The sequence below is a fragment of the Lepisma saccharinum genome, chromosome 14 (genome assembly GCF_977018435.1).
Source record: "Lepisma saccharinum chromosome 14, izLepSacc3.1, whole genome shotgun sequence".
In the NCBI taxonomy this organism is placed as follows: Eukaryota; Metazoa; Arthropoda; class Insecta; order Zygentoma; family Lepismatidae; genus Lepisma; species Lepisma saccharinum.
Genome location: NC_139242.1, coordinates 39,300,764 through 39,326,552, shown reverse-complemented (window position 1 = coordinate 39,326,552; position 25,789 = coordinate 39,300,764). Strand labels below are relative to the sequence as shown.

The 25,789-nt window shown below is 37.2% G+C and overlaps 1 protein-coding gene across 3 annotated transcripts in view; it reads right to left on the bottom strand.

Moving 5' to 3' along the window:
• The window catches only part of dati (zinc finger protein datilografo), a 688,312-nt gene that overhangs the window by 661,692 nt on the left and 831 nt on the right, over nucleotides 1-25,789 (bottom strand). The window contains exon 1 of one of the 3 annotated variants that reach the window (XM_083135415.1): nucleotides 23,962-23,994. The exons of 1 other annotated variant lie outside the window; for it this stretch is intronic. The gene's annotated coding sequence lies outside the window, so the exon portion shown is untranslated. Of the gene's footprint in view, nucleotides 1-14,691; nucleotides 14,743-23,961; nucleotides 23,995-25,789 lie in introns of those variants that run through there. One more of the 3 variants, XM_083135413.1, reaches the window with a different exon arrangement.

The following is a 25,789-nucleotide window of genomic DNA, read 5'->3' as shown; positions in this document are numbered from 1 at the left end:
ATTTGAAATATCCTTACCCGATCATGGATTGATCTAAAACATTTTATTGTGCTTATTCAACATGGCTGCAGGATCAACGTTTCTTTCTGCAGCCTAGTTTGTTTTGCCGAAGCACTTTTATTGCACCTGGACATTTCCCGCTGTCATCGCATGTTCTACATGCTCTGATTTTTTAAAATGTATTTCTCTCTGTGTTTGTGCTTGTTAAAGAAATGGAAAAACAATTAGTCTTTGTTTCCATGTCAGAAAAAAATTCAACCACCTAAATAATATAATGAAAAAATACTGTGTGAATATGTATAATATTCCTGTTTGATCTGTAGCCTATAACATTTTAGTTCGGTTCTTAATCTGAAGAAAACCCTGGTTCAAACGTTAAGTATAAAGTGTTTTATTGTATAATGCCCTTAGTGTTTTTTTAAAGAAATTGGGTAATTCTTTTTCATATTATTTAGATGGTTGAAAAAATGACATTATTGTTCTACCGACTACTTTCCTTATTGTAAAATTGTAGTTCTGACATAATGCCATGTAACATGGTTATAATTTTAAATATTTCAAATGGTTCTCTCTCTTTGCAGCATCCTGATTTGGAACAAAAAATATTAGAAGACATGTGACGCTCGAGATGACTAGTCCAGTATAGACGACTTCCATTAAAATAGTACGGCATGTTGTTTTAAATGAACTCACAAGGAAAGTATTTAAATCCTTTACATTAACATACTACAGCCAAAAACTTCAAGTGGTTTAAAATGCTGAGGATACTAGTGAAAAACTTCCAAGGACACTTGCATTAAATATTAAATAATAACATGTTTAAGATTCATATTGTTGGTATTATCTTGAGAATATAATATATTTTACTTGTCTTGTGTTTCTTTCTACTAATCTCCTTTCCTTCTGAATAGAAAATTATTCTCCAAATTTAGGCAACCTGTCTTTTAATTAATATAAATATAATTACAATTTGATATTGAAATGAACCCACCTAGATAGTTTTATGAAAATCCTGTAAGTACTACAACTTCAGATATTTTTTGAAAATTAACTTCAGTTTTGTGTTTGTAATTTAGCACGGTTTTTGCCGATTTTATTATAAGGACCAATCCGAATTGACTTCTGTTAAGGTCTAAGTACATAGAAATAGAGAACAAAGGATGTTTTCCCCCCTTTAGTTTATCAAAAACACTAACCACATGCCTACATGTGCGTCTGTACATGTTAAAAATATCAAGTATTCTTGTTTTCCCTGACCTTTATGTATGTGCGTTTAAAACTTTAAAAAAAAAAACTGATTTAGCCCATGTAAATAAACCAAAATGTTAGCTTGACCTGTTTTTGTTAACCACAAACAAAAACACATGGAAGCATTTACTAAATTTCGTTATTATTATTAAATTGATTCGTAATTCTAATAATTCTAAACAAATGGGCACAATTTCGTGACAATTACTGAACAAAATTGATGCTGAACAGTTATTTGTTTGACGCAAATATAAACAAATGTTTGATTACCAGAAACTTTTATTTGGTTATTTTAAAGAAACATTTCAGTTTGTTTAAAGGCGTAATAAATAGATTACGTCAAGTATCACTAAAAATATTTCTTGAATAAGATAATGTTTTTTTTTTTTATATTCGCACGCAATGATCTACAACCCTAATCCTTCAAAGACTAATCACAAATCCTTTCGCATCACTATTATTAACGTATTACGGTTGTTTTAACATTCATTTATCTACAGATGTTTTGGATTTTAATAAAATGTTCCTATCTTAACTGGTTTAACAAGTTTAACATTTGACATATTATCTTAATTAGACTAATGCAAAGCATAAAATCATAATGGTTGATCATTCAAGTTTCCTTTACTCGATCGTTATCCTACCTAAGCTAAGTACATTCTATTATCTGTTGTGTTGCAATATACGGGCGGCTCTAAACAAAACAAATAATCTAATCAAGTTTTTCGTTTTTTAAATTATTATTTGTTTAAACACTTCGATATTATTTTGAGAACATGGTTTCTGGTAACGGCAAAGTTAATGGAAAGGAAAACTTGCGTCATAATCTTCTACAAGATAGATAGACCAGTGGTTAAGTTAATCAAGGACGTTTGGGTTCCATACGCTGTGAGGTCCATCTCAACAGTTTGGCTACCAATTGAGAAAGTAATCCAGTCGCGACTAGCTTCCGTGCATAAAGTTGATTTACCAACGATCTTGTGTTCATAGTTTATACTTGAAAATGCATTCACAAAATTATATTGTTATTACATAAAATTTTGGCGACTAAGTTTTCAGATTTGGCTCCAAAATGTAATACATTAATCGCCAAATGGCGCCTAAAAGTTAAATTTACACATTAGGAGCATTGTGTAATTGCCAACTATCAGCTTGTTTTGTACAAAGTAAGTGCTTGAAGTATGAGAAATAATTTCTATGTAAATATAATTAAATATAAAGTAACTTCCATTTAAGTTTTCTCTTTGCAATTTAAAGGTGCTAAATATTTATTACCTGATCGAATAAAAAAGGAACGGAAGCAGATACACAGTTGGAAAACTGTTCATCATTCATATTAAACAAAGCAAAGAGAACAAATAAAAAAAGGTAAAAAAAGTAAAGTGCTCCCCTGTGCATAGCACCACCCCATTTAGGCGTATAGGGGTGTGGGGCTAACGCCCCACACTTTCTTGATCCGGTCGTGAGTGGGGGTGATGTGATCAGCATCACGCCCCTGACCGCCTTTACCCCCCAGGGTTTCCCCCAGGTACCCATGTTATTCGACGCTGGGTGGGCGCCGGGGCCGCTTCCAACGTTAGAAAAGTTCCCGGATTTGAACCGGCCGAGGATCGAACCCGGGACCTTTAGCATGGTAGTCAGTCGCGTTACCGACTGAGTCACCGCGGCCACAAAAAGAGAACAAATATTAAAATATAAAAACAAATTTGAATTTTAGTAATTTTCCCCCCCAAATTACGCACTCTTTCTCTCATAGGTTTCAACATGACGGTGCACCTTCTCACAACATATTTACACTCTAAAAAAATATTTAACCGAGTTGCCAATAAAAGTTGTAGAAAAATGGTGTAGAAAGAGGTGTTATGTTATGGTGTTAATGCCTAATCGGCACTGTTGAGCGCTATCTTCGATGTATTCTTGCACCACTTGCTCTTAAACCATACCAAGTATGGAGGCTTCTAACATTTGATTATGTCCTGTGTTCCACCAACTACGGTGTTACACAACATTTGGTTGCAGCTCAGTTAAATATTTCTTAGAGTGTATCGTATATTTGAACATGAAGAGCGTTCTCAACGTTGACATGAATTTTTGTGACAGTAAAACTTAACTCTTCAGACGATTTATACATATCCGAAATCCTTTCTCAATAATAAGAAACAAGACATGATATTCACATAACTGCAGTTTGTTCTCATACCATTGAGGAAATCACTGCATATAGCTACTAGAAGAGTTTCTAGCGCGTTAAATATTTTGATAAAGAAGAAATCTAAAATTACTTCTGATCTAAGGATAATAGCCATCTCGTCTTAGGTCTTATTGGTAATTAGTGCCGAGAACAGAAAATATGTTTACGCTGTTACCATGGAAACTAAAGCAGGGCAAGTAGCTGTAATCACAGTTCAATTTGGTAAATGTTACTTAATATCTTATAAATTATCGCTGTACAGGTTTTTATAATTGAAAGTACTTTGCACGTATGCTGATGGAATAAACTATTTTCTTTTTCTGGAGAGGATGGACGCCTGTTTTCATTGGAAGGATTGGCAATCCATAAATCCTCGATAAATCAACCAGTGTCACTGTGAATCCTTTGATTCGAAGTCTCAAAAACTATCCACGTCATTTTAAACATGTGAACATTAGTGATACTTTCCTTCTAGCACAACTTTATATGTTAAGGCTTGGGTCTAATAGAGCTAGTGCCTATTTTGGTGAGAACAATCGTGATACTTTCCTTGTAGCACAACTTCTGGTGTTAAGGCTTGAGTCTAATAGAGCTAGTGCCTATTTTGGCGAGAAAAATAGTGATACTTTCCTTCTAGCACAACTTCTGGTGTTAAAGCTTGGGTCTAATAGAGCTAGTGCCTATTTTGGTGAGAACAATAGTGATACTTTCCTTGTAGCACAACTTCTGGTGTTAAGGCTTGGGTCTAATAGAGCTAGTGCCTATTTTGGTGAGAACAATAGTGATACTTTCCTTCTAGCACAACTTCTGGTGTTAAGGCTTGGGTCTAATAGAGCTAGTGCCTATTTTGGTGAGAACAATAGTGATACTTTCCTTCTAGCACAACTTCTGGTGTTGAGGCTTGGGTCTAATAGAGCTAGTGCCTATTTTGGCGAGAACAATAGTGATACTTTCCTTCTAGCACAACTTCTGGTGTTAAGGCTTGAGTCTAATAGAGCTAGTACCTATTTTGGCGAGAACAATAGTGATACTTTCCTTCTAGCACAACTTCTGGTGTTAAGGCTTGGGTCTAATAGAGCTAGTGCCTATTTTGGTGAGAACAATAGTGATACTTTCCTTGTAGCACAACTTCTGGTGTTAAGGCTTGGGTCTAATAGAGCTAGTGCCTATTTTGGTGAGAACAATAGTGATACTTTCCTTGTAGCACAACTTCTGGTGTTAAGGCTTGGGTCTAATAGAGCTAGTGCCTATTTTGGTGAAAGTAAGACATTGTGGAGTTTATCTCAACGTGGGTGCGTCTTTTCTTGTCAAAAAGGGGAGGTGGAATGTGGGACCCTTGAAAAAGACATCCAAATGTCAATTTCACTTCCACTTAGCATAATCTGGACTGCATTTTGCAGACTAGCAAGGCTCTGGCGCCAGGACCTGCAGCTAGGAATTATGTTGCTTCCTCCTTATATGTGTATAATTGTCCCTTCATCTATCTCACCATATCAACATTCATCCCCAAACACAGAAAACTAAATGCATCACATCTACAGATGCATCAGAAACGCATCTAACTAAAATGTGTTTTATGGCCTCTGCGAATAATCAGGTTCACAGTTTGATGTATTTTGTATATCGTAAAAGTTACCCACATTCTGTCGAGATGCACTTTAATACATCCGTTGATGCGTTTTCTATGCATCTTTCTCCATGATGCACTTAAACATTTTGTCTGAGCTACAGACTTTATGCATTTTTTTGTTTCAGATGATGCATTTACCTTTCTGTGTGCATCATCGCGATTAGCCAAAAGCGATGCAAAGTATAATAAACCAAACCAAGGACAATAGGGTCCAAGTGGGCTTGACAATAGTTTCTACCCTTAACAGTTGCCTAATTAATGTAGACCTTTTGGCACAAGCCAACCTCCGTGGCGAACTGGTTAGCACGGCGCGCTACGACGACAGGAGTCGCCCGATTCGAATCCCGGCTTGGAAGTTCCTTGTGAATGTCATCAGTTTCATCAATCATCCTGCATCTTTTTGGATGATGCACTTAAACGTTTGGTCTGAGCTACAGGGTTTGTGCAGCTCAGACGAAACGTTTAAGTGCATCATCAACAAAGATGCATTCTGGTGAATCAAAATGCATCAAGGTACATCAAAACGCATCAACTGATGCTTTAAAGTGCATCTCGACTGAAATAAATCCCACTTGAATCAAATGATGATGCACTTTGGTGTTTTTTTCACGACATACAAAAATGCACCAAAATGCATCAAATGTGAATCTGATTCTTTGAAGAAGCCATAAAACACACTTTCGTGCATCAATCGATGCATTCTGGTGCATCAATCGATATGATGCATTTAGTTCTCTGAGTGTAGCGCAAGGCTAGACAGAGAACGAGAATCTGCCAAGTCTCGTCTTGTGGACTCACCACCAAAGTTCCTGGGTGCAAATCCTGGCCGGGGGAAAGATGCATTTGGGAATGTCCCTTCATCAATTTAATCTAATCACCACTCATTTTCGTTGTCGCGATTAGCGAAAATTATAAAAAAAGCGACGTTAAATAACAGAAATACTGTTTCAAAAGTACTGAAGTACAGGAAAACATTCTGTAGATGTTGTAAAGCTTGTTAAGAGTGCAAATTTGCACAAAAATGGTTCATAAGTGTACAAGAACGATACCAAAAAAATTCTGTGACCGGGACAATGTTTGGATATGGCACCAGTCTCGATGTAACTCTAACTAACATTACGATGTGTAATTTTCAATAAACATAATCTTGGCTAAAACTACGCAGGAGTAAAGATAACACTAAAATGTATTACCACGAAGAAAGTTTCTTAATTTTCACACACCACAACTTTACAGCACAGGTTTTTAAGATATTAGACCTACATTTCCGCCAATCAGATCACATCCTTCTAAATATTTTAATTTTCATCGCCATGTATTTTGACTGGTCATGGCGAACAGTCCATTTTTTTTGTAAGTTTTCCACTTTTCAGCAAAACAGGCTAATTGACACTGGACTTGCAGTTTAAAGTTTGATACGAATCAGTTAAATGTGGCCGGAACTCGAATCCGAGACCTTTCGCTTACAAGACAAGTGTGGTTTTCCAAATGCTGTACTGTTTCAAAAGGACTGAAGTACATGAAAACATTCTGTAGATGTTGTAAAGCTTGTTAAGAGTGCAAATTTGCACAAAAATGGTTCATAAGTGTACAAGAACGATACCAAAAAAATCTGTGACCGGGTCAGTCATCTGATGATTTCCGTGCAGGATTTACGCAAAGCCTTCAAGTCTAGAAAAAGTATAAAGTCAGAAGGTAAGTGGCTCCAGGATGAACAATGGAATGGAATAGCCTGTGACTTGACAAAACCAGTGGGCTGCATTCGACTTCTACTCTCACACAAAACTCGAAATGCATCATATAAAGGTTGATGTATTTTTGGTACATCAATTTACACAGTTAAATGTATAATTTTGGTATACTCCTTGATGCATTTCTTCAGTAGCCTATGTATTTTGATACACCATATACACTTAATGTGTTACTGGGGTTAATATATTTGTGTCCATGCATTTTGGGATATGTGTGCTGTTACAAAGTCTATGTAGGGAGTTTTGGAATGAAATTATAGGTATGGTGAAATGGAAGAAGAGGCGACAACAGGTAAGTATTACATAAATAAATAACCCCTGTTGCAACGAGTTGGAAGCTGTTAAAGAACCATTTCATCGACCAGTGTTCTCCGGAAAACAGCTCTATACTCTAGATTCAAGATCATCAATGTTACTCGCACCATATTGTATGTATGCATGTGAGTGTGCGAATCTATGTGAATGTATAAGATAATTAGACGTATTTATGTCCTGGTTTGTGTCATATGTTCAAAAGCAAGTATGAAATAAATGTGTTTTTCCACACTGGCTCACGTTTGGCTTAGTGATTATAATTATATTTACAGTAATGATTATTTATCTTCTTTAATTATCGTCACCATTTTTGTTATGTCTTAAGCTTCATGACATAAACAGAAACGCACATTTCAAGAGTGGAACTTCTAAATAAATATATTTTAACTTATCAAGGCCGGTTTATTAAACACATTTAAGACATAAATAAAGTCCATATTAGTTGTTATGCACAGACTATTACACTTGGCCATAGCTGCCAGTTCACCATGCATAAGAATACAATATATTGGAAATGTCATCTTACGACATATACAAGATGCATATAAGGTTTTGGAAATAAACATTTTTATATTGTCCCAGTCACTGGCGTACGCAAGATTTATTTTCAGAGAGGGGTCGATATTGCATAGCTGAAGCTGTATTCTAGGTTGAGGGGGGACCACAAGAAAGTATTTTATAACTAACACTTTTTGTTTTCGATTTAAAGGTTATTCAAAGACTAAAATGGTAATTGGAGCTTTTTTAAAGGGGGGTTTCCATTGATCACTTTGGTTATACAGAGTTCTTGACTTCTTTCAGTTCAAATTCTGATTTTCTCAAAATTTCAGGAGGTGCTGTAGCACCATCAGCTGTCTCCAAGTTACGCCATTACTTTCAAGTAACCTGTCCAAGTTGACTTGTTCTTCATCTAGACCAGTCTCGATTTTGGAATTGAAAAAAAATTCTCTGATCTGAAGAATCAGAACTCACTGCTATGCTTGGAAGAAAAGGGGCGACTTGTACAATATCATTTACATCCTTAACGGTTGGAAGAATGCCCATGGAGGCTATTGGAATAATCAAAAATCGAATTGGACAGGATGCTAAGGGGAAAGGGTGTGGGGGAGGGAGAAGAAGGCGGAACACGGTGAGCGAATTTTTAACAAAGAGTGCCTAGGGATGGCCAATGAGAGTTTTCATTCGGTTCTGAGTCATTGTGTGATTAATTGAACGTCCCCTCTTTTTTTCGCATCTGTTATTGTCCCCCCCCTCACTTCTCCCAACTTCCTATCGGTGTCTCTTTTGTCCACTGCTTTTTTTCTTCCCCCCCTTTTTTTGGTAATGGAATCATTGGATCATTGTTACCGAGCTCCAAAAGGGGTGGGGGTGGGGAGTCCAGGAATGACTAAGAAGTACATCAGTTTGAATCCTCTTTTTTTCTAATCTCCTGAGATGCATTCGAGACTTACTTCTCTCATTTTGAAGCGACAATGATTTATGTGAACTTTAAGTTGTCTCGTGCATGCATTTTCGAACAATTTAACAGTTGGGCTGAAAAGTTCGTAGGCTAACATAGTAAAAAAAAATTTCTTGACAAAATTCAATTTTATTATTCAATATAGTTGCCTTCGAGGGCGATACAACGATTATAGCGGTCATACAATTTTTCGATGCCATTTTTATAGTACGATTTCTCTTTAGCCTCAAAATAGGCCTCAGTTTCGGCGATTACCTCTTCATCAGTGCTAAATTTCTTTCCAGCGAGCATTCTTTTAAGGTCTGCAAACAGGAAAAAGTCACTGGGGGCCAGATCTGGAGAATATGGTGGATGGGGAAGCAATTTTATTACGGTTGAATATCGCTAAACATGGCTCCGAATCATCAAAACGTTGTTGCTTTTGATCGATTGTGAGCACGCGCGGCACCCATTTTGCACACAGCTTTCGCATGTTCAAATATTCATGCACAATATGTCCAACACGTTCCTTTGATATTTTTAAAGTCTCAGCTATCTCGATCAACTTCACTTTACGATCATTTAAAATTATTTTGTGGACTTTTTTGATGTTTTTGTCGGTAACAGCCTCTTTGGGGCGTCCACTGCGTGCATCGTCTTCGATGCTCATTTCGCCTCGTTTAAATTTAGCAAACCACTTCTCAACGGTTGATTTTCCTGGTACAGAGTCCGAATAATGTTTATCAAGCCAAGCCTTGGCTTCAACAGTATTTTTTTTTCGCCAAAAAGCAATGCTTTATTAACACACGAAATTCTTTTTTATCCATTTTTTTACAATAACAAAAGCTGCTTCACTCACAATGCTATATCTCACGAACTAATTATCCGGCATCTGTGAAATTTATACACGTATCTTTTGAAGGTTAGTACTAAGTAAAAATCACATGGATTTAATTCTAGTAACGCCATCTATGAGTCAGCCTACGAACTTTTCAGCCCAACTGTTATATGCATTATTAGATTAATTTATGAGCGTCTCACAATTTTCGTCGTATATTTGTACCTCGAAGCTAATAATATCGACGGTGGAAGTGAAACGAACACGTGCACTTACAAGATATGAATTCATATGTGAACCACCTTGGTACCCCAACAAGTTCAGTGGTCGATTCATGACCTTGCAACCAAAGGTGCTGGGTTCGATTGCTGGCCTGGCCAGTGTGTTCTTGTGAGCATCTTTATCAGTTTCATGTCATCATCATTCATCGTCGCGATTAGCCAAAGTTGATAAATAGGCGGCGCAAATTGAAGAAATACAGGCCAATAAGAGTCCAGTTTCTATGCTTAATATTATTATTTATAGCAATTCTTATAAAAATGTATGAGGCAAAAATAGCATGATAGTCAAACAATAGTAGCCTATTTCATGGAGGCTGTTAGGATATTCTTCCTTCCAATTATAGTTATCATCGTATTTCGACTTAAAAATTCTCACTCTGTATCATATATCTTTATATGAAGAGTGTCCTGAGGCACACTTGTAAGGTAATATGGAATTAGAAGACTGGAGGTGTTTAAAAATTAAAGAAATAAACCTAGTCACAATGAAACTAATATTTAATTCGTAATTTGTCAAAATAAAATACAGTTAAAGCCCGCTTTATGCTCAGAGATGCTAATCGGGACTGGATCTATGAACTCCAAACCCCTGTACCATATGCTCCTCCGGAGATCGAACCGGGATTCCTTGATCACAAGACAACAGCGTTACCCCACACTATCAGGGTAGCTTCCTCGCCGAAATAAAAAAAAAAATTCAAACGCACAAAAATCAAACATCAATACACACGACAAACCCAGGTTTGAATTCATATCATGCTACGTTCTTACAAAGATTTCAGCAGAGTTTTAATTTCGCGAGAAAAAAGAACGCAAATATAATTTCTCGCAAATCGCTCCAGTGTTCCTTATCAAACTTCTACCGTTCCCAAAATATCCTTACTGATAGACCACAAACATTTGTCCATTAGATTAAAAAGGTTGAAAAATTACTATAAGTTTATAGAGCTATTGTGTGCTTTTTCCTGATTCATTTTATCGTTATAATGGCCTTTATGATGACCATAATTTCATACAAGTTGACATTACTCCGAAGTAATTTGGTTAGCACTTAAAATATGTTGTACAAGTACGAAAACACAAGTAAAATAATTTTAGATGAAGCAAACAATTGTTCTGGAACAATGAATAACTTATTTCACACCAATTGCAAATGTCGTTCGAAAATGCTTAAAGATAACCTTTAGACTGAGTTGGAAATGTATTGAAAAACTTTCGCGATTATCCAAAACTGGCTGGGAAGCCAAGTAAAATAAAACAAATTAATCAATTGTACATAAATAATAAATCAATAAATCTCAAGGTTTCTCAATAATTAATGTATTCGAATGTCCAATGACACGCAATCATTACAAATAAAATGTTTTAATTACAAAAGGTAAATTCAGGTGTCGTTTTGTGTCAAAGTAATAATGACGATTGTACATAATTTCCCTCCACTGAAGATATTATTGTTTTTGTTATTACAGATAAGACAAAAAATTAATGTAGCTATGAGGTAAAATTTAAAGCGATAAAATATGCTGCGCAAGCTTAACAAAGAAACTATTTCTCATGAACAACTACAAACCAGTTGAAGTGAAGAGTAGTTAATATCTTCAAACAAAGCTTTGTATTCATTGTTCTATAGGTATATCCATTTCATTCAGCACATTTAAAAGCACATCAAATCAATAAATGATTATATAATTATATTATAAATAAAACTTGGTTTATTTACTGATGTTCTAAATTTTACTTTCTACTTATCTACGAATAGAAAACGATATGTGTTTAGTGTTTTATCCACAATCTTCTAATCCTCTGAAACAGTAATTCGAGAATCAGAATTATTATATTCTCTACTCATGCATGAGTAAAAAAATTAAAGGAATGCGTTCATTCACAGTTTACAGATAAACCTTGCCACTCATTTATAAGTTAAAAAGTTGAAATTTAAAACTGTTCTGACCTGCAATTAAATCAAGCAGGTAAATGCGCATTTTGCATTAACAATGCAACTGAATCTAATGAAGGCCTTTGTTCTGAAACAAACAGATAAGGACAATACTAATACATAGTTCAGAAGCCAGACAAAAAATAAATAGAAGGGCTATCTTATCTAAGATCTTAAGACTTCCGTATTCATAGAGAGTCTGTTGTACAGTTTCCTGAAATACACAGGTGTCATATCTAATCAAGGGAATTTTCTTTCTGTACCTTGTTAACAGCAGTAATATGTGCTATGTTAGATCTTATATTTCCATTCGTGTTTTGAGATCACGTGATTGGAGAGCCCTAGAACATCAATATTTGCGGAATCTACTCATGTCAATCGCTTGTTTTAAGATAATAAAAATGTACGTTACATCGTGTTTCATTTAAACCTTCTAATGTAAGATCAACATAGTATAAAAAAGAACACTGGCTAAATCTTCTTCAGCTCTCTTATTTTCAATACTCCGAATTCGTACCACTAGGTCTTCACCTATAATGTTTGAATGTTTAAAATACACCAATAGACATATGATTACTTTTCTGAGAAAATCAGCCGGTTTAGCAGATGTAATTTAATTTTAATCGATTTAGATTCATGTAATTTCCGACGTATTTAAATTTGTAGTTCACATTTCAACCGTTTTCTATGTTGTACAATCTGATTTTATTGTACCGTTAGCTATATATTATTTCATACCGTTAAATAATATTTATGTAATATTATCCTTAAAGGTAAACTAGTGGTAGCTACATAATTGGAAGCCAACTTGAAGTCGTACAGACTGCAGTATTCCAAAAAAAGAAACAAGATTTTTTTTATATAAATGATTATGACGGATACAGGATGTGAAAAATATGCACGCTGAAGCATACGGAGTGCTTGGATCTAGAAATAGTGTTAAAGACTTTTTTCGGTTTCTCGACAAAAAAAAAATAATGTAAAAACAATGACAACCTTCTCTTATATCGTGCGGAGTGCAGCAAATTTGCCAGTAAAATTACAAAAACGTAATTTATTTTTTATGCACCAACAAATGAATTTTGTTTAAAAAAAATATATAGATGTTTAAAATGTTGCCGAGTTTGTTCAGCTTCAAAACAAATGAAAACTTATTGAGCATTATTTTTTTTTTAAATTCTTAAATAAATTATGTGAACAACATCGTTCAGTGTTTATGTACTACAAACTGTATCGATTTGGATAACAGTTACAAGCGGATATAATTGACACTATTCAGAAGTTGTGTAAATAAGTTTTATTTTATATTATTATTATTATTATTTTGCTGCTTGTAAACTATAAAAGAAAATTCTAAGCTTTGTCAGTCCAAAACCTGTTATTGTTCGTAACAAATATGTACTTAATAAGGGACAATATCTAAAGTAGATTTGTAGCAGGTCACAACACATTAAATATTGCTAGTTTAATACAATTTGTAATCCACTTACTACATTGAATTAGATATGTACACAACTCTTTGAACACTCATGCTTTATACAAGTATGTATTGATTGTGTGAAAATGTACAGTTATTTATTGTAAATAAGTGTCGACTTGTAGCAGTTCACATTGAAAAGATAGGAATAAATTTTCGAGGGGGAGGGGGTTGATTTCGTGCCTCAACACGCTAACCGGTGGATCACGAACACTGGTCTTTTTTCGGTTCAGAATCTATGTACGTTGTCACGAACGAATAAAGCTGTTCGCGACATATTTTGTAATAATATACTGATTACAGATTTTCTTCCTACACATCTTGATAAATGAGAACTTATTATCGGTCAATATTTAATTTAAGGAAGAAAACGGCACAGTACTTTCCGGGAAAACATTTTCAAGCAAATTGCACCTTGTTTAAGAAATTCGTAAATCATGTTTTTTGAAGCATAACAAGCAGAGGAGTCAAACGTTAATTTGTAATCTGTTTTTCAGCTGAAAACTTACATCAAGTGTTTATTGTTATTGTTCGCACCTCCAGAATTTAAAGGAGGCAGTAAGTTTGTATCTGCAAACATTAATTAAACAACATTTCTGGTTCTAATCTACACTGTTCATATTAACTAAATATTAGTATCTATGTACCTCTGTAATGTATTTGTTATGCATAACGTCCGTGGTCGATTGGTTCGTGTAACACAGGTTCGAATGCTAGGAAGAAAATCGATGTTCAATTGGGTTTCTTCCTTATCCATTCACCATTAGTCGCAATTGACGAGGAAAGGTAGAAAAGTGATGAAAAAGCACCAAATATAGAATATTATGACACCCGTAAGTTTTATTTCAACATATTAGGGTTACAGAAATTGTCTCATAGTTTTACCCGGCGTTTGTTATTTGTGCGTTAGCAACAGCAAGAGTATTTGTGGACTAACGGTTAGACTAATGTGGTGTCAAGACAAGAGGTAGTGTGTTCGAATTCAGGGTATTTCATTCATTTCCATCGTCGCACCACGAAACGATGATCAGAGATAGTAAAAACTCACAACAGAGATTTTAAGATAAGCCGTATAACTCGCTAGTAACATTCAAACCATTGTACCTGATAATGGTAGTGCACAGGTTCAAGTCCTCGATGATGTGTGTTGTATGGAGCGCTCATGTTTTATTTTTTAACTCACTCTGAGTAAAGCACTGTTCTAAAGAAATTTCCACATGCTAGGTTAGTGTGGTGAAGAATCCATTTATGGTCAACCGTCGTGTGTAGCTTACTCTTATAAATACACGACGCAGAAGTGACAAAATTAATTGGTGAAAATCGACACTACAATTGCGGGTTCTTGATTCGAGTCACGGGTTTCAATAAGCAACATTAGGTAACGTTAAACTTGAGGAAAACAACTCAAAGTTTACCAATTACGTTTACATGAAGTCTTTTGTTACTTTTATCATAATTTAAGGACATACATGACAACATAAGAAGAGGGGGATAAGGCAACTCAAGAGGGATTCGGGTTACATAAGGCACAACCAGATAAACAAGAATTGGCAGAAGGAAGGAAGAGAAAAAAGCAAAACAAAAACCTGTTGTTGCAACTCGGCTTGCAGACTGCAGGTGGCGTGGCAGTAGCGACTCTCCCTCCTCGCTTTGGAAGCTGGTTCAGGTCCTCTTCCGAAAGGAAAAAAAAAGGCACAAGAGTTGCTGCTATTCAGTCAGATGATGAGCAACGGTTAGGTCTGGTGTTGCAGGAAAAATCTCCGTTGTTTTTTCCTGTTTACCCAGAAAGTAACAGTACAAGCGGTAGCCGGACAGCTGCGTCGTCTTGAACGTAAGGAAACTTTTTTAAGCGTGCAGAAATTTTCGTCTCAGAAGGCCGTCCGTTGAGAGGAGGGGGGAAGGTTTCAAACGCCCCCTCTCTCCCCCGCTGCCTTCGACATTTCTTTTCTTGTTTTCCAGACACCGGAACACGTTGACTTACCGGCATGCACCGCTGTTTATAAGCGGCGGGGAGGGGAAGTGTAACGTTACGATTTTTACCAAATCTTCTCGAGTTTTAAGAAGGCTGTTCTGAATTCGGGCGGTAGGCAGCGCCTGTATTGCGAAACCGAGCGGAGCGACTAAAGACAACACACCAATGTCTCTCACGACACTCGAGCTAAGACTGGGGGAAGAGCTTGCAAGCTGATCAAGACGCCGGCAGCTGGGAGAGATTCGATAAAGGCAACCTCAGCCAACGGGTACGGTAAAAGATGTTGGCGTAAAATTCGTGGTTCGGGAAACAGGAAGAGTGCGTCTTGAACAGGTGGAGGGAGGAGGCAACGCGTACGAATGCCTCAAAGAAGGGTTTAGTAGGGTAAGCGCTTTTATTTCGTCGGGGCTGTGCTGATGGGGTCCTTTGGGGTCCTCCTGATTCAAGGTGCCTGGACACTCACGGGGTCTTTTCAGTGCTACATGTGGTCATATCTCAGTCTCTCAAGGCGCCGGTATGAATTGTGAACAAAAATTAAGGGGACAAGATTCTGTTTTTTTGAACTTCCGCTTTCAAGCAATTTTTCCCTTTCTTTATTGTCCCAGCCGTCTCCTAAGGACATACAACCCGATTCCCAATCGACAAGCGGGCAAAAGGCGCTTCCGCAGTATTTCTGAAAGATTGCGGATAAAATTCTCATTGGTTCCCGAAAACCCCGCCTTCTAGAATGAAAAAGGGGGTGGATTCGTCCCCACCGTGGCAGCATCTTATGCGCTGGTCTTTTCCTCCCCCCTTCTTCCCTCCCTCCCCCCAGCCACTTTTACTGACGGTGCTTCTTTTCCCTAACCATCCTTATCGTCCCTCTCTCTTCATTTCTTTCTCTCCCTCGTTTTCTCATTTCATTTCATCTCCCCTGGTCGCTCCCCCCTTCCCCCCGACAATTTCGTAACCCCCTCGGCAACCGATCAATATCCCAGCTAGACCCCTGATTGGTTGACTTCGGGTTCTGCAATGACGCACATCTAATAAGATGCAAAAGTACCGCCCAGCGCTTCCCCCCTCGCCCCTCTCTGAGTTTCCTGTAGAGAGAAGGGGGGAGGGGGGAAGTAATTTGAAAAACTCCTTCAGAACCTCTTTCCGCGTAGCCCTCGAAATTGAGGGAGGGAGAAAGAAATTAGGTACCTCCAAGCAGGAAGAAGGGGGAGGGGTTGGGAATAAAAGCGCGTGTTTTCGGCGCACGCGCACTGTCCACGTAAAACGCCGTACACACATGTGGGGAAACCTTGCGCTGTGGCCATGTGTGTTCGTTTTCGCGTGGAAGGTCGAAACCTCTAGATGTGTCTCTCCCACCCATCCACCCCCGAAAAACCTCCCCCAAAAGAACATGCAGGGGGTTAAGAGGGAGGGTGGGAACCTTAGAAACAAACAAGGCAGATACCGCTAAGCAATGCTGGGTCTCGGTTGCGGGCGGAACCTATGTTCGTTTCTAGTTGGTAGCCGTGTTTTTGGTGCAAGTGTGAGGTTTACCCTACTTCGAACGCCTGCGGTCCCTAACTGGGATGCAACACAGGGGTACAAAAAAATTAGGAGCACAACAAGGGAAGGAGATAAGTTGGGGTAGGGGCGGGGGTGGCTTGGATACCCCGGAAAACATTTGTACACTGCGTCCCAAAGGAGTTTACTATGCAACGTTTTAAAACCGTGCAACCGAACGATATACGAAACTTATCCAAGAGTTATATTTATACACTAAAAATATTATACACTTGTGTAAAGCACGGCTACGTAGCCACAGTTTGATATGAAATCTCACTAATTTTCTCACAATAGACAAACGCAGGAAGGTGGGTGAATGAAGGAAAGTTAATAGACTTAAACATCACTTGAGGAGATATGACGTCACTTGTCTGCAAACCCGTATTTAAAAAGGAGACTACAACCACCGGCACATATTTCGCATTCGTAACATTTAAGAATATTATTGATAACAAGAAGACGTTCATGTATATGTTCACTGGAAGAGTAAAACCTCATATGAATTATTACTTTATGAAAGTGTTCTGAAAAGTGTTTATGAAAAAAGAGAAACAGTGAAGGTGATTAGGAAGAGACAATAAATTGGTCGTGACATCGGTTAAAGAACTGTTTGTTTTAAAAAATGCTGTGAAGAAATGGTTAATGGCCGAAAAGTCTGGAAAAGAAGATTATATCAACTGATAAATGATATTAGACTAGGTTATGATACATAATTTAGGCTCGAGAAAACTGGAGGTTCCTTGATGTTTTTAGAATTATTAATTAAGTGGTGATTTATAAGACCACTGTCTTGTTTTAAACCTGCTCATTAGGCACTAAATAATAAATTAAGAGAGAAAAGAGAAAATATAAAGGTATCTATAGACAAGAAAAATAAAGTAATGTTTATATCGTACATAACAAAATAGTGGAATTTATTAACACAACTTTGCAATGAAAAACTAAATATGCTGACCAAGGCAGTAATTTATTTTATTAAAAAACATAAACTAACGTAACGTTTCAACCTTCTAGCAAGGTCTTCTTCAGACTCTGTATCAAGTACAAAAGTAACCAGATACAACAAGAAGGGTAATATATATACACAAACATTACTCCCTCCAGGCTATTTAGAAAGTTGTTTAGAAAGTTCTAAACAACTTTCTAAATAGCCTGGAGGGAGTAATGTTTGTGTATATATATTACCCTTCTTGTTGTATCTGGTTACTTTTGTACTTGATACAGAGTCTGAAGAAGACCTTGCTAGAAGGTTGAAACGTTACGTTAGTTTATGTTTTTTAATAAAATAAATTACTGCCTTGGTCAGCATATTTAGTTTTTCATAATCATGGAAACAAGGCTTAATGGAGTTATAACTTTGCAATTATACTCCTTACTTGTGTAGTATCGTCTATGGTTATTTCTTCTTATTCGTAATGAAATTAATATACTTTTAGTGTTAGGCTCACTTAAAAGTTCTTTAACAATTCCTTGAAATCATTGAATAGAATGTGCTACAAAATCTCCAGTCTATATTGCAAATGGATTCAATTGAAATATTACGAAAAGAATAAAATATCTGCATTTTATACTTCGTTTTGAGACTTGATGTTCGTTTTCCTTGTTAAGAATTTATTTCATTTGGAGGTGAGAAAGTGTGCGAGTCTACAACTGAACAAAATTGCTATAATTAAGATTGACTTGAAGCAAGGTGTAATAAATACATACAGGTTCGATGCTTATGTCTTCGGAAATTTTCAGCCTATTCGTTGTGACGTAAATCGGAGGACAGCAGCGCCAACTTGAAACAACATTTGTGGGGCATGATCAATTGAGATGATCCTTCCGAAACATTTCAATGTCTTTCAAATTTCGCAATTCGGATCACACGTTACCCTGCAAGTGCATGAAGTAGACATTGAAGAAACTCTTTGCCTTCAAGCCTTTTAACAACTAACAGCATTTGAGCAAAAACAACAAGACAAAAACAAAACACTAACACTCTTAAGAAAGAGAGCAGAAATGAAGACACTTGACAAAGAAAATAAAAATAAACAATGACATCGTTATAGTTTGAAGCACTCGAAAACTAGCAAATATGTTCTCACACTGTCCATATTTCACGTGGGAATCTCGTACACAGTAGAAAAAAAGGCTTGTCAAAGCAGAGAGGGAGGGGAAAACTGACCTCGTGGACGAATGGGTGCGTAAAATTAACATAAGTTGTAGAAATTTCTGTACAGTTTTTTCTTGTACTTGTTAATTTATGCATTAAATGCGGTATATAGAATACAAGTTTCTTGTGAGGGGAAGGGGGACGTTCCCATCCTTGAATGCCGAGGTGACACTGTTGCGACGCTTACATAAAAATAAAATAAGCATCTGGAAATTGTTCTCACGATATGTAGTAAGGGACCATTAAGATTTCTGTCGCAGGTAGGTACAGTCAGCTGCATTAAAAATGGCGCATCTATACCCTTAAATACTTGCTGGGTATATTCTTCATTCCCCTTCCAAGAAACAAACAGGAATAATTGGTAAAAAGGTTGTTTGTTGGTCGTTATAATGGAGGCGCCGTACTAACCGCTGTGCAATCACAGCTCAGAACGGTTATTTTGACAAAATCCTGTTTCCCTAATGGCTGCTTTGGAAGGGGTATTTTTGCCCACGTAGTAAGCCTAATTGGTTGTTTGACCGTGAGTTCTTCGCAGGTAAACGCGGCAACAGAGGGTCACTGCCATAAAGGCGATCCCCGCGCCGCGCTGGCTGAACGGGCGGTGGGACTTGTAACTACTATTGGTTCTTCTTCCCGCGCGTTTCCAGCCCAGCCTGAACCCAACTGTAGTCGCCCATGAAAACATTCTGGAACCAGAAAAAAAGGGGATAATCTCTTCCTCTTTCTGACGCTGCCGAAATTTGCTCCAATTGAAATCCTTGTAAATGCTATTGACTTCCCTTTGCAACTGAAAGGGAAATTACCAATAACACGGGCAAGAACCAGTTCCAGGCTCAGAAAGAACGTGTCACGTATTGGGAACGGGTTTCTTTCAACGAATGGCCTTGTGGAATGTGTAGCAAGGTCGTACGCTCGTTTGGCAACGACCGAAACCACTTTCACACCCTCTGGTCGCCATCCCCAAACTTTTCTGGAACTGGAGCAGGAGAATAAACACTGGGGTTTAGAAATCTGGAAGTGGAACTTGCGTTCGAGGGGTTACTGGTTAAACACGACCGGTCTGACACGTGTTAATCTTTTTTAAAAGCAAAATAATATTCATAGAACTTCCAAGTGAATTAATTCTGTTTATCTTTAAAGAAAGCCCAATTCAGGAACTATAACGAAAGTTCCCAATTGAGGAACCGATATTTTCAGGTGGAATGTTTGAAGTTGAATGTCCCCAGCTCAGGAACCGCTGCCTCGGGAGGGAAGGGGGAGAGGTAAGGACCGTTTTTTTTTTTAGAGGTTCTTATCGTTAATGCACGTTACCCTGAATATCTGACCGCAAGTTCCTTCGTATGTAAACGTACCAACAGAGGGTCACTGCTGTAAAGACGGTCCCCGCATCGGCTGAAACACTGACTCCACTTTCCATTTGCAGGAAAAGTACTGTGCTTTACGGGGAGTTTTTTTTCCTTTAATATATTTTGAGTATATTGCAGATCCTTTGCTTGTAGGTTAGGTTAGTAGTTACACAGCTGTGCGTAATGTCAACTGTTTCAAACGTCAATTACAAGTAGGACATTCTGAGTTGGGAAGACATTTCACTGAAATAACCAACTGGTACAGACCAGTTCCTGAGATGGCGCTGTTTTCGTGGGAATTTCCATAGAGTTTCTGAGGTGGGAAGTTCTCTTATTATTTTAATTATTATTCTACAATCAAACTAGAAAATCATTTATGTACGGAAATAAAAGTATGTTGCACTGTAAAAAGCTTGGTGCAAAGTAACATCAAGCGTTGCATTAAACTCAGACTTGGTGCAACAGAACAGTGGTTTGGGGGGTGTTACCACGTAATTGGCATTGTTCGGCTGAATCTTTGATGTTTTGTTACCAGTGGCGGCGATTGGATTCCAAAATTGGGGGTGGGCAAGGTGCCAAAACTTGGGGGGGGGGCAAAGGCAATTTACTTTCACTTGGTAGATAAGGTTTAGCATAGTGCGGGAGTAAAAGTGGCATAAAATGCGGGGGGGGGGATAACCGCCGCTGTTAGCACTATTAGCTGTCCAACACCAACTTATGTAGAGGTTAGGTGTGTTGTTGCACCAACTGGTATGGCTATTACACAGGAGCGTATATTCTAGGCTAGCTAGGCTCTCTGCGAAGCCTGAAGTCTATAGCATAAAATACAGGAGGAAAATCGATCAGAAAATGTAAATATTATTATTCATATCAGTGAGATGATGATGCTGATTCTGGAGTTGGCAACCTGATTTCCTATGAGTTGGCAACCTGATTTCCTATGGGTTGGCAACCTGATTTCCTATGAGTTGGCAACCTGATTTCCTATGAGTGGGCAACCTGATTTCCTATGAGTTGGCAACCTGATTTCCTATGAGTTGGCAACCTGATTTCCTATGGGTTGGCAACCTGATTTCCTATGAGTTGCCAACCTGATTTCCTATGAGTTGGCAACCTGATTTCCTATGGGTTGGCAACCTGATTTCTTATGAGTTGGCAACCTGATTTATTAGGATAGCCTAGGACCACGTGACATAGTGAGATAGCCCAGATATTGGACTCAGAATACGCCACTGCTATTGCACCAGTTTCAATGGTAACTCGATTGTGTCCGTAAATTTTGTGCATTTGAGGAGAGACTCTCTCACTGTACTGGTATCTTATTGCATTTGAACAAAATCGGACAACGAGGTGGCAGACTTTAAACCTTCAAAACTTTGATAAAAAAATTACTTCATACGGTAAATAAGCGAATATTTGCTACTTAGATTGCTGTAGGTTAAGTTACCCAGTTTGTGAGACATTTGAAAATACCAGCAGACTTTGCTACTCAAGATTATACATTAATGGTCCAAATTAAATATATTTCAGGAATAATAATAATTATAATAATGTTTACATTAAAATAATTATATTAAAATAAATTAACACTAATTACAATACAAAAATTAATATTATATTAATATTACACGATTAGATAAAAAGACTGTAGCTATAAAAATAGAGATATAACAGTGCATATTCATTACGTAGCTTACCTTTAGTTAAGATCGGAATAATTTATATAAAGACAAGTGCTCTGGCAATGAAATTAAAGTCAAAGAGATGAATAATTGAATATTTATTGAATAACAAAAATGATGTCACATGTAGTTGGAGAATTTGATTTGATTTGATTTAGTTCATTTTACTTCACTTCCGTGTCATTTTTGCCTAATTTGCGAAGATGGGAATGAGTGATGACATGATGAAATTGATGAATGGACACTCACAAATGCCTAAGCCAGGATTCGAACCCAGAACCCCAAGCGTCGTAGCGCGTGGTGATAACCACTCCGCTACAGGGGGCGGTGTAATTGGAGAAAAGCAAGTTTCTGATTAAAAACAGCTCAGAGGAAATTAGCAACAAATGCTAATATTTTCATTACTTAATTTTAGTACTTGGTAAGTCTCTGAGGGGTCCGACCAGGCCCCTCCTAAATACGTCCTTCCTGTCCTTCAAAGCCGTTTGATCCCAATATAATCCTTGTCTTCCAATAAGTTCATAGGAAATTATACAACAACGGCTAAACGAATATATTTTTCATTATTTAATTTTAGTAAATCTCTCGGGCGGGTACGGACCCCCTAGACCCCCTAAATATATCCTTGACCTTTAATACTAAAATAATCATCATCACAACTTTACATCTCAATTGATAAAGAGTTTTCCAATTACAAAAAATTAAAACCTTCGATTGTTACTGTGTGACTTTCTTAATAACGTTACAAACTCAATATATTTTATCTCAATGCAAGGCTTACTTTTGATACATTAGGAGCATTAGCTTCGCAAATGTTGACCTAATGAAACTTTTTCTCTTGTACTGGCAGAGTTGGAAAGTACTTTCCGAAGTTGGGTGAATGTTTGAACAAATTTCACGAAATTTATCTTGCGGGTAAAACTTCACATAACGTTGATAAAGTTCCTTTTTGCCCTCCTTCCCCCCCTTGGACTTAGAAAAAACAGGAAGAGCGAAAAATACTACCTGCCTGTTTGTGTTGTAATATAGAGTCGATCTTTAATGGTCTCGGCTAATATCATTTCCCTGAGCTAACAGAATTCTCTCGTATCAAAGTTTCGAAATTAACCTGGTGTTTTTCTTCCCAACTAATTCCTTGGGATTGACTGTGGTAGAAGGTATGTCGTCCTGCATTGCGCATGCTTTGTTGCAAGAGACTGCAAAGGCGCTCTCGGCGACTCTCTACGAACGGATGTTTTGTAAGTTTGTCGCCGTCACTGTCGTACGCAGAGCGGGGCTGATAGGGGGGGGGGGGGCTACAGCCCCGTCGAAATTTTGAAAAAAACCCTCAACATTTTCAAAGAAAAGCAGTGAAGATTTCCAGAAAAAAACAGAGTGGTCAATCAAACCCCTTTAAAATGATCCCCTATTGCAATTTTTGAGAGTGGAAAGATCTAAATATACGAAATATCTTACTGTGTATACCGCCCCCCCTCCACCTATGTACTATTCACCTTTACAATTACAGCCACTCTCGAAACAAAATTCCGCTTATGCCAATGGTCCACGTGAATCCCTTTGGAATTTCTCGACTTTTCAGGATTCCGAAAATTCGGGAAATTATTTCCCGAGGTTGGGATCTGACCATCACAATTCACGCACCGTCATTTTGAACTACTTTTTTTAAATTATTAATTTACAATACCTCTCGGCACGTATGGAGAGCAGATCATTAAGTGGTCTCTGTGTATCGTGAGAAAGCACAAAAAGGCAAAAAACTAGTCATAGACAATTAATAGATGCTTGTGGAAAGAATGCAAGGCGAAATCTGTTTCTATTTAAATAGTGGACTGAAATTTGAACAACACCACAGCATTTTCAATTCAATTTCAATTTTATGATTTGTAAAATAACAACAATAACAACCGGTAAAATGTATGTAGGACAAGATGTGAAATCTTACTCTACCCAATCCCTATGAGAAAAAAATCCTGCAGTATGCTCCAAACGATAGAAAAAAAAAACTGTATCAAAACAGCATTATTTGTAACAAATGAATATCCAGACAAAAATTGCCAATCCCCATTTAAAACAAAACGAAAGCCCAATTCTTTGTGAACAAATATACAACATTCATGACGACACAAATAGCAATTCAAGTTAAAAGAAAGAAATATGTTACTTACCAAAGACAGGTTTTGCATTCGGCCAAGTCCAGACACCAATTTGAAGCTAGCAGAAGGAAAGTAATCTTGGTTCGATAAGTTCGTGCATCGGCCCAAAGATGGCAGCAGGACCCTTCACTTAAGAAGTATGGTGGATATCGAACTGCAATAAAAGAAGCTGAAAGGAAAACACTTAAAGCGCCAGTTCCAGTCAATGAAACCAGCGCAGAAAGTCTGAAAGTTCAAACATGAAAATTACTTAGTTTTATTTTTGTGTCTGCGAGCAGTATATAAAAATATGACCTCAAAACAATAAGGGAAAACAAAGAATAAGAGAAAATACAAACTAATCTGTTCTCAGTTGGGATACGTAACATGAAGATCAAGCAGCAGAAAATCACCAAAGGAATCTGAAACTTATATCAATTCTTGAGTTAGTTATGCAAGTAACTTCAGCAAATTTGGAAGAAATATAGGTAGGTCGTTCTATAGCTTTTAAAAAAATAAGATTAACAAATACATTTATGAGATAAATATACAGAAAGTCACAAGAATATACAATACTTGACAGTTGCTCCATCTGTAGAGCTATAATGCTAACAATTCCAAGCCATCGTAGCCTATAGATTTTTCAGTTAACCTTAACTGTAAGGCCGAATTATGTTAGTTATAGTGTTTAAAAATAGTATTACCTATAGTCCATTGTATTTAGTTTGTGGCTCTTTTCAAAGGGACTCCCCCCCCCACTTTTGAAGATGGGAGCACAAGGCTGCGGATAGTACCGAGATGTGACGAGACTTATCAGTATCTCGTTCTCGTCTCTGTCTCCCAAGGACAAACCTCAGAAGATCCCATCTTATCCAGGAATTGCTACGCGTTACGCTACTAGATACACCACGGAGGATCAGTTACAAGGAGACTGAAATCATCATGTATAAAAGGGGCAAAGGAAACAAGCCAATTGCATCAGTATTTACAAGAAAACGCGGAGTTCATTTTCTGCTGTTTGACCTCATTCTGTTACAATTCGCTAACAATTACAAACTACCATATAAGAAAAGTAAATATATGAATAGCGTGGTCATTGCTTGCAGTTCATACGTTCATAAATTGTCTGCCTGAAATATATATATTCCGTGCTTCGTAACTTTTTTTGGAATATAAACTAAACAAAATAAAGATCTAACAATTTGCTAAATAAACGTTAACAAATTCACCGTGACAACTAGACACTAGACAACTACGACAAAAAAGAAAACATGAATTTGCATAAACATGCATTCTACCTTATTGATCTGCATGTACACTGAACAGTTTACAAAGGGATTGTAATTCTGTTTATGATTAGTAGATGGCACTGTCATACTGTTCCAAATGATTAACTACCAAACATAGCCTGAAGGTATTTTGACTTCAGAAGCTGTGCATCCACGATATTACACTTTTCTTTTCGTTCACTACGCTCCTATTTGTGTATGTATGTCGGCCTTTATATGTAAGCGAACATACAGAAAACTCTCTCTCTCTCGCAGTTTAAATGCAAGGTATTATTTATTTATATTTGCGATGCTGAAGGAATGCTCTTGTTTAACATGTTCAAATGCGTAAAAATGTCTTTCATTGTCAATACAGCTGTCATTCACCTATGCAATAGGTGAATACATGGTGCCTCTCATGCCAAACACACATGTGCAAAATTGATGGAGAAAATTAAGATCAAAATTTAAGCTAGTTATAACTCGAAAAATAGTTCCTGCTTCTGATTGACTTACAACTCGAAAAATATATTCAGGCACGTAAGTGCCTCTGACTTAAGTTCTCTCCGAAAATGTTCTTCGCTACTAAAAAC